Source organism: Saccostrea cucullata, unplaced genomic scaffold (assembly GCF_032062105.1).
Source record: "Saccostrea cucullata isolate Sc308-1 unplaced genomic scaffold, CSIRO_AGI_Scuc_v1 ctg3013, whole genome shotgun sequence".
Lineage (NCBI taxonomy): Eukaryota > Metazoa > Mollusca > Bivalvia > Ostreida > Ostreidae > Saccostrea > Saccostrea cuccullata.
Window position 1 is genome coordinate 35,516 of NW_026933803.1, and position 9,740 is coordinate 45,255.

The following is a 9,740-nucleotide window of genomic DNA, read 5'->3' on the forward strand; positions in this document are numbered from 1 at the left end:
GTAGGTCATCTTGACCTACTTTTGACATTTTATGGCTATATTTAAGTATTGGCACTTAGGTACTTATTGGCCTAGAATCATCAAACCTTGTCAGTTGATGCATCTTAGGTTTTCGGAGAATGTCGACTAAAAATTAGGTCACTGTGACCTAGTTTTGTATTTTTATGGCTAAATTTAAGTATCCCGGGTACTCATTGGCCTAGAATTGTTAAACTTTGTCAGTTGAGGCATCTTGGGTTTTCGGAGAATGTCGACCAAAAAGTAGGTCACGATGACCTACTTTTAATTATCTCAGGTACTTATAGGCTTAGAATCATCAAACTTTGTCAGTTGATGCATCTTGAGTCCTCAGAAAATTTCAAAACAAAAAGTAGGTCATTTTAACCTACTTATGGTATTTTATAGCTATACTGAAATTTCTTTAGTCCTAACTGGCTAAGAATCATCAAACTTTGTCAATTCCTGCATTTTGGGATACTTAGAGTTAGAGGCTTCAAATAGAAGTGATAGATTGTACAATTTATTAGAAGAGCGATTCAAGGCCCTTGGGCCTCTTGTTTCAAATGAAGGGCCCTGCTCTCTATCAAGGGTAGATAATTAAGAAATAGTAAAAATTTGGGGGCATGTTTGAAAAATCTTCTTCCCAAGAACCACTGAGTCGGGAAAGATAAACTAATGTGAAAGTATCCTCATGTAGATTAGATTCAAATTTGTTCAAATCATGCCCCCCCCCCCCGGGGGGGTAGAGTGGGACCACAATGGACGATAAAACTTTTACATAGGAATACATAGGGAAAATCTTTTAAAAAATCTTCTGAATAACAACAAAGCCATGATTAGACATATTGATATGGAAGCATCCTCAGTGTAGATTGAAGTTCGTTCATGACCCCCGGGGGTAGGGTGGGGCCACAATGGATGATCAAAGTTTTACATAGGAATATAGGAAAAATATTTTTAGAAATTTCTTCTGAATAACAACAAGGCCATTGCTGGTCATATTTAAATAGAAGAATCCTCAGGTAGAGTAGATTCAGGTTTGTTCAAATCATGACCCTCGGGGGTAGGTCGAGGCCAAAATGAAAGTTCAGACTTCTTACATGTAGTAAGTGTAGATCCAATATGTATTTCAAATCATAACGCCCCACCCTAGTTTTTAGCGGTAGGTCGGGACCACTTATGCAATTAAGCTTTTCACTACTGGATTGATTTTAGCTCACCTGAGCTGAAAACTCAAGTTAGCTTTTCTGATCACCCATTGCCCGTCGTCCGTCTGTCTGTCTGTCCATCTGTAAACTTTCACATTTTCAATTTCTCAAGAACCACTGTGCCAATTTTACAATGTAACCAAACTTGGTACAAAAAAAAATTGGGTGAAGGGGAGTTTAAATTGTAAAATTGAAGTTCCGTCATAAGGGGAGATAATCAAGAAAAGACAAAAATGGGGTGGGTTCATTAAAAATCTTCTTCTCAAGAACCACTGGGCCAGAAAAGCTGAAACTTATGTGAAAGCATAGGTAGTATAGATTCTAAATTGTACAAACCATGACCCCTGGGGGTTGGGCGGTGCCACAATAGGGAATCCAAGTTTTACATTCAAATATTTAGGGAAAATCTTCTCAGAAACTACTGGGCCAGAAAAGATGAAACTATCTGGTAAAGAACAGCATGGTCAAAGCTTCTCAGGTGAGCAATGTGGCCCATGGGCCTCTTGTTATAATTGATTGCGATTTATGGATACCTCGCAAACTTTAAGCATGAGATATAGAATACAATTATTTAAATTTATTGCATATATTTCTTCCATGGAAGATGTGCGATTTTATCGGTATACCGGTATATCGCGATTTTTTGTTGCGTGATACGTATCGTGATACGGAAACCTAAATACCGGTCTTTAGGTACATATTATAAAGTCCACAAATTATTCATTTATTTGTTCAATCTTTCAAATTACAATTACAGAATGTATAGAAAAATGTTGTAAAAAGTGAAAAGAACGGCATCTTACCGTCCAAACCTAATTGATTTTATGTACATAAAAATTTCAAGAAAGTAAAATTTTGTTTTTCTAGCATATTTTTTTTAAAAAATAATGACTTTTCATATAAAATCATTGTAAAAACTGCTTTTAAAAATATCGTGATATTGTAGGAAAAAATCGTGATATATTGCGATACGAAATTTTCGGCGATACCCATACCTAATGGAAATCTATTTATAAATTTTCATAAAATTATTGTATACCTGTGAAACAACATTTGTGTTAAAAAAATAATTCCCAAATTGCCACAGATTATATACACTTAAACGCGTTTAAAATTCAAACACCTCGTGAAGTGTTTAATCAATAAACACATTTAATTTTAAAGTGTTTAAATTCTAAACACATGAGGTTTAATGTTTAAATACTTCAGTCTCACGCTGTGTTTAAAAATACTAAATGTTTCATAAACACGAGTTTACTTAATAAACACCAATATCAGATCTAGAAGCAGTAAATTAAGGGTACTAGTGGAAGAATTTCAATTAACTTTCAGGTTCAATCTAAGTACAAAATAAAAAGCAATGTGGAGACAAAACATTGACGCTTTCAAAAAGTCAAAGATCTGGGTCAGAAAATGATAAATTTTGTACTATTATTGACACACAGAAAAATAAAACTAATCGAGTCTTTAAACCAGTTTTACAAACTCTTAGCTTTATTTTAACAAAGATAACAAGAGGCCCAGGGGCCACATCAATCATTTGAGCAACTAGCTAGGTAAAAGCAAAAATCAGTTCAGTTTTGAAAAGTTTAAATAAGAAAGTTGGTCCAGGGATGAGGGGGAGGGGGTATTTGAACAAACTTAAATCTATAGAACTTCCTACGGATGTCTTTAGATTAATTAGAAGATGAAAATTTTTTGTAATTTATAGCCTTTATATTTCTTAACATAACTATGAATCTATGATCCACCTTAGTGAATCCTCCATTCTCCTATAGTTGGTCAAGATTTTAACAAATTTAAATCTACATATACATTGCCTTTATAATTTTTTATATTGATGATCAATCATGGCTTTGTTGTTCTTGTGAGGAATTTTAACGATTTTTCCTATGTATTCCTACGTAAAACCTTGATCATCCATTGTGGCCCCACTCTACCCCGGGGAGTCATGATTTGAACAAACGTAAATCTACACCTGAGGATGCTTCCATATAAATATGAACAATCACAGCTTGAAACAAAATTAAAGATTTTTTCTGTGTTATCCTTCTTAAAACTTTGATCACCCATTATGGCCCCACCCTCGCTCCAGGGGTCATGATTTAAACAAACTTGAATCTACATTACCAGAGGATGCTTCCATTACACTATGACCAATCATGATTTTGCTCTTCTTGAGAAGAAGATTTTAAAAGATTTTTCCTATGTGTTCCTATGTTAAACTTTGATCCCCCATTGTGGCCCAACCCTACCCCCGGGGTTATGATTTGTATAAACTTGAATCTACACTACCTGAGGGCTGAGGATGCTTCCACACGAGATTCATCTTTCCTGACCCAGGGGTTCTTGGGAAGAAGATTTTTATAAGATGCCATTAACTTTTTTTTAACTAATTCAGTATTATCTCCTTTGGAAAAGGCCATGGCCCTTCATTTGAAAAAAAAAATTTGAATTTCCTTTACCCAGGGATACTTTGTGGTAAGTTTGGTTGAAACTGGCCCAGTGTTCTTGAGAAGAAGATGAAAATGTGAAAAGTTTACGACGATGCCGACGACAACAACAACGACGACAGACAACGTACAAATTTTGATAAGAAAAGCTCACTTGAGCATTCGGCTCAGGTGAGCTAAAAATCAGTAGTGGGTTTTTACAATACTGGTATCAGCTTGGCTATATTTTATTAATAATTATTTAGCCTGTCATGCATGTTCATATTAATCGTAGGTGACATACAAATGTACTCTAGTCAATAACGAGTGTCTAATTTCTTTTGTAATAAAGATCTGTCCTTGAAGCTCCGTCCCACGTTTTAGCATAATAACTCATGAAACTTGTGACCTACTTTGTATGCTACACAATTTCTGTCAAAGGAAAGCAATAAATTACCGAATCAAAACTAACCACAAAATGACATTATTATACAAATAATTACTCCTTAATTGAGAGTTGAACATGGACCCGAGACCTGACTCACGAGGTGACCTGACCTGCATATTCTTATGTAAAAATATCAACACATAGTGGGCACATTCTATTCCCATGTGTCTTGATTTGAACAAGATTGAATCTACACTAAAGATGCTTCCATTTCCATATGACTTATCATGGCCTTGATACTCTTGAAAATGGTATATAACCGGTGTTGTAGTGTAGGATTTCCCCCATAGCCAGCTTTCCAAGAGTAGGATTTCTCCCAGAGGAGAAATCTCATATCAGAGCCAAATTTCCCCCTCTTTCTTTCTCAGAGTAGGATTTTCCCCTCGTTATAATCAAAATAAACCATAGTCGCAAAATGTTTGCAAAAAAAGATCAACGACAAACTGATTTTAAAAGGTAGATGAGTGTTTTTTTAACTTATATTGTAAGAATTTTCTAAACATATATTATTCCGTAAAAATTCATTGAAATGGAACGAAGTGCAAACTTGAAATTCACCTACCTAAATTAGCTCACTATCTCTAATCGTTTAGAAAACCTTGCGAAAAACTGTTAACAATTGAAAAGGTCGTAATTCCGTTAAAAGAATTGAGGCAAACGAAATGTAACGAAATACTACTCCATTCCAAAAAAAAATCAGCTCAATGTCTTCAAGCATTTAGAAAAAAAAAGCGCGGAAAACCATTTGGGACGCACACAGACAGAGGAACAGCTATACACGCAGAGGAAACTTATAGTCCTCTCCAGTTTCATCAATTTACTGTATTTGATTAAAAACGTGGTTTGACGTACCCAAGAAAAATCGGATTTAAAATTTTCATGTTCATTTTTCGTGTTCAATACATTGGTCAGCAATTTTGAAGAAGGGACACTTGTAGCAATGTGTCAACCATTCCTCCTCAAAAATAAGTAGAGCAATTATATTTTATTGGGGGGGGATTGGCTCTGGGGGAAATCGCACTCTATAACTACTACACAGAGTAGGATTTTCCCCCGGAAAATTGACTCTGGTGTGGGATTTCTGTAGGCGAAATCCTACTCTAGAGCCAGTTTTCCGGGGGGGGGGGATTTAAGGGGGGAAATCCAACTCTACAAGACCGGTATATTTTTATGTAAAGCTTTGATACCAAATTCACTAGTCATTATACTATGAAGATTTTTCCCTTCTTCTAAAATGTTTAATATACCAAACTAAACCAATCAAAACAGAAAATATAAAGAATTAACTAAAGGCATTTCAAACTAAATGTTTTTTAAGTAATTAATGGCTAAATGAAGGATAAGATATTTCTTAAAAATGAAAAATTATAGCTAATCATATTGAATATGGAAAATTGTAAATATCTCCAATATTAATTCAGAAAAAGCGAATAGGAACATCTGCTATGCATTTTCTAATTGAAAATTGATCAACAGATACATTTTTGGCTAAAAAAACAATAGGTATCCAGGCATTCAGAGAAATTATCATCATTTATATACTGTTTATATATACATATTTATATACTGGTATTCTGTGTCTTCTATTTCCTTCATGTATTATATAATACATTGTGTAAAATGCTGTTACTATCATTGCAGGACATCACGAATCACTTCTTATTTCATATCATGCTAATGAGCATGGAAATCTAAGGCTCGATTCAAGAAAAACTTGTTTCTCTAAAACTGTCTTTATTTTTTTCCTTTTATAGGGTACAAATGCCAACTTTTTATTAGACCTTTTCTAAGACATCCAAAAACCTTGAATCATGTAAAGATGAATTAAATGAAAATTGTTGCATGAAAAGTTTTCATTTTCAAGCTTCATATTGATGCTTTTTAAATTAAATATTAATTTTTGGAGTTATCCTTCCTGGCCGAGGATCGGATAATTTATTCTTAAGCTCTCCAGGATATATCGTCTCGACGTAGGAATGGAGATTACCATTGTTAATTGACAATACGTCGTCGATATATCTGAATGTCGAGTTGAAGGCCACAGCAAGTGTTTTCCTCTTTATATTCTAAAAAGAAAATTGGAAATGTTCGAGATTGGGGTCAATAGTTATATCTGAGTACAACAGCATTTAATATATTCGTTCAGTCCACATATATATATAATCCCTGCAAGATTTCAAAATAAATTAATCATCTCTTTTTATGTTCAAATGACCTAATACATGTATTTGCAACTGGAAATTGCAGCTTTTTCCGAAAATTACACGAAGCACCTCTTAGAATATGTGTAGAGAAGTTAGTTAGTCGGTGCAAATACCTGGCACGACATTTATCATGTTTGTTTTTGTAACCGAAATTCAAGCCAGCTTACACAGTATTTAATTTAAAGAAAATATTTTTGACAAATTAAAATGCAAATCAGTTGAGCAGAAATCGACCGAGGCGACCCCTGCATGAATAGATGACGTTGGTGGGTAACTCTGATCAATGAAAAATGGTTTGATAAAATTGGCAGCAATACCATAAAGAATTCGTTTTGTGAAAAATGGTTTGATAAAATTGGCAGCAATACCATAAAGAATTCGTTTTATGTCCGTATAAAAAAAATTAAAATTAAGTATTAAAAACTCTGTAGAAACTTATTCTACAAAACTGAAAACTCATCTACATGCATAAAGTTTACATGCGGCTTAGATGCATTTGTATTTGCCTTGGCAAATCAATAAACTTCTATACATGTCCTTTCGATGTCTTCAACTAAAGCATTTTCTTAAAATTTTTAAAATATGTCCTTTTATCAATGTTTTACACTCACTATTTCATGTTGTACAACAGAAAAGTTTGAATACTACATGTAGTATATACGAGGGATGATCAAAAAGTTCGCGAACTATCTCCACAATTCAAATCAGAATGAAATTTGGCACACATAAAGTCATACACATGTTATATAAATAGCATATGTAATGGAACGTTTTCCCCCGTGTTTGTGACGTCACCATGTGAAAATGACGTCATAAGGTAGATCAATTGTGATAAAAAATGGTTGACTCAGTCGTATTCGAGAAACGAACGGCTGTAAAGTTAATTAAGAGGCAGTCCGCGAGAAAACCATGCAAAATTCAAAAAATCGTCCAAATGGAAGGTTGCAACTTGGGAGTTTTGAGTGGCTTAAAATGTTCTACATTAAGGTAGAAGTCAGATTATTCACACAAAAATGTCGAACCCTGCATCTATTTTTAGTAACAGCTCATTTGCATATTTGTCGAAAATCACACAAAATTTAATAGAAAATCTATACAAATTGATTAAGTCAAAAGGTTACCTTTTACCATCAGTTTAATTTCAAATTTTGTTTTATTTTCAAAGACATGGTCTATTTTACGCAATTAGTGAGAAAAAACTTAATTCAAATGAATATTTTATTTTTTACGCGTCTATTTATAGATCCTATATCAATGAGTGTGATTTTTAAGCCATTTTTAGATGCTCGTTTCTCTCAAGACCAAGGTTGAAATTAAATTAAATTAACTGTTACTTTAAGAATGATCTAAGGTTTACTTTGTTTTTAAATATTGAGCTTGGGAAATAATATCTACATGTTGTAAATTATTTTTGAAATACCAAACTTTGCTACAATTTCACATATTTTGAATAACAGTTTATTACCATATTTATGGATTATTTCTATGATATTTAAATGAAAAAGAGAATATTCTTAATCTAATATATATTTTTAGAATAGAAATAACTGATTTGGATACTTAATATTAATTTCTTTTGCTTATTTTAGCCCCTTCTTACCAATTTGCTGGCATTACATTGTTATCTCCCCTTGTTGGAACTCTTTAGTATGATTGGGTAAAGAGTGAAAGGTATGTCAATATGGAAAGAAAAAAGTCATGTATGATAATTTTTCTTCACCTAGGGAGTTGTTGCGGAGCATTGTTGCACTATGAAAGAGGGAAAACTTATTTTAAGATATTTGAATGTAAAAAATAACAATTTAGCTTGAATAAACAAATACATGTAACAGGCCCATAGGAAGCAATTTCAGTGTGGCCGGGAGGGGGGACAACCTACATTATCAACTATAAAAAAAAAATACCAAGAATTCCATAGAAAGTAAAAAAAAATAATAAAAGGTCATCAGATGTTTTTTTTTTTTTATTTGGGGCATATACATGTAGTAGGTATGTTTTCTATAGGGTTCTGTCCTCGGGAAATCTACATGTATTCCATGGTAATTTAACAGATACAAAATTTTTCCTAACAAATACAATTGAATAGGAAATTAAATCAAATAATAACATATTTTTAATCAAAATATACATTTGATATTTTGTTTAAGGCACCTGGCCCCGTTCAAGGTCAAAATCTTTTTTATTCACTCAAATCATTTCAGGTACATGTCTACATGAGAACAATGAAGAATATGTACACCATATAAATTCAGGTCAGAGGACAAGTTTATGATATACATAATCAGAATATGAAAAGGAAAAGAAAAACACATATGAAACATGTAATAATGAAATAAGCAAGGGATCGAAAAATCATGGAGGTATGACTAACTAAAATCATATATTTTCAATATATTTGCACGTAGTTTTCTTAGTGTCTTAGCAACTTGTTTTGTCATCATTTGAGAAAATATAAGAATACAAACGGGTATTTGATTGCATACTCTCAACAAATTCAAAAATAATTTGTAATTTCAATCTACATGTAAAATGTTTAGGTTTCATAAATTTAGTGTGTTTTTGAGTTAACCAAGCACCGTCATTCCTAGGAATATTTTTAATTTTACATTACATACTTTAAACTACTGCGTTACGTAACATTCATATATTGATAAAGTCAGACCTAACATTAAAAATCATCAGCTCAAAAGGAGATGCCACCAATATAGGTACCCCACCGATACAGGACCCTCAACGATAAATATTGGCAAAATTATTCGGGAGAGGGTACTATCCCCCCCCCCCCAAAAAAAAATATGAGTCGTTACTGCAGCCAAAACTTTGCTATTTGCAGTACAAACTTTATATAATGTAGCTCTATATATTGATAAAGTCATACCTCACATTAAAAATCATCAGCTCAAAAGGAGATGCCACCAATTTAGGTACCCCACCGATATAGGACCCTAAATAAATATTGGCAAAATTATTCGGGGGAGGGTACTATCCCCCCCCCTCCAAAGAAAATATGAGTCTTTACTGCAGCCAAAACTTTGCTAGTTTGTAGTACAAAGGGGTAAAAATTTAAAACTTGCTACAATGTATAAACACGATAAAAGACTGTGTAGCGGACAGCTAGTATATATATAGGGAATTTGTACTGCCTCGTCAGTGAGCTAGCTTTTTTGATAATGCGGTAGAGTCTCCCTCCAGGCAAGTTAAGCAACGGCGAGCCTGTTTAACCCTTGGATGGGTGACCGCTTCACGTTACAAAATTGGTGGCAGCGTAATGACTCTAGGTGTCTGGTGTCCTGGTTCAGGAAGTCTTAGAGCTACGTCTTAGTATCCATATACAGACTTCGTGTCTGTGGACGCCAGGGGTTGCCGTATCTGAAATCAGGTTCCGATCTGCTTCAGGAAGCTCTAAGACTAGGACTTTGTGTTCAAGTACGGACTTCGTGTCCGGGAA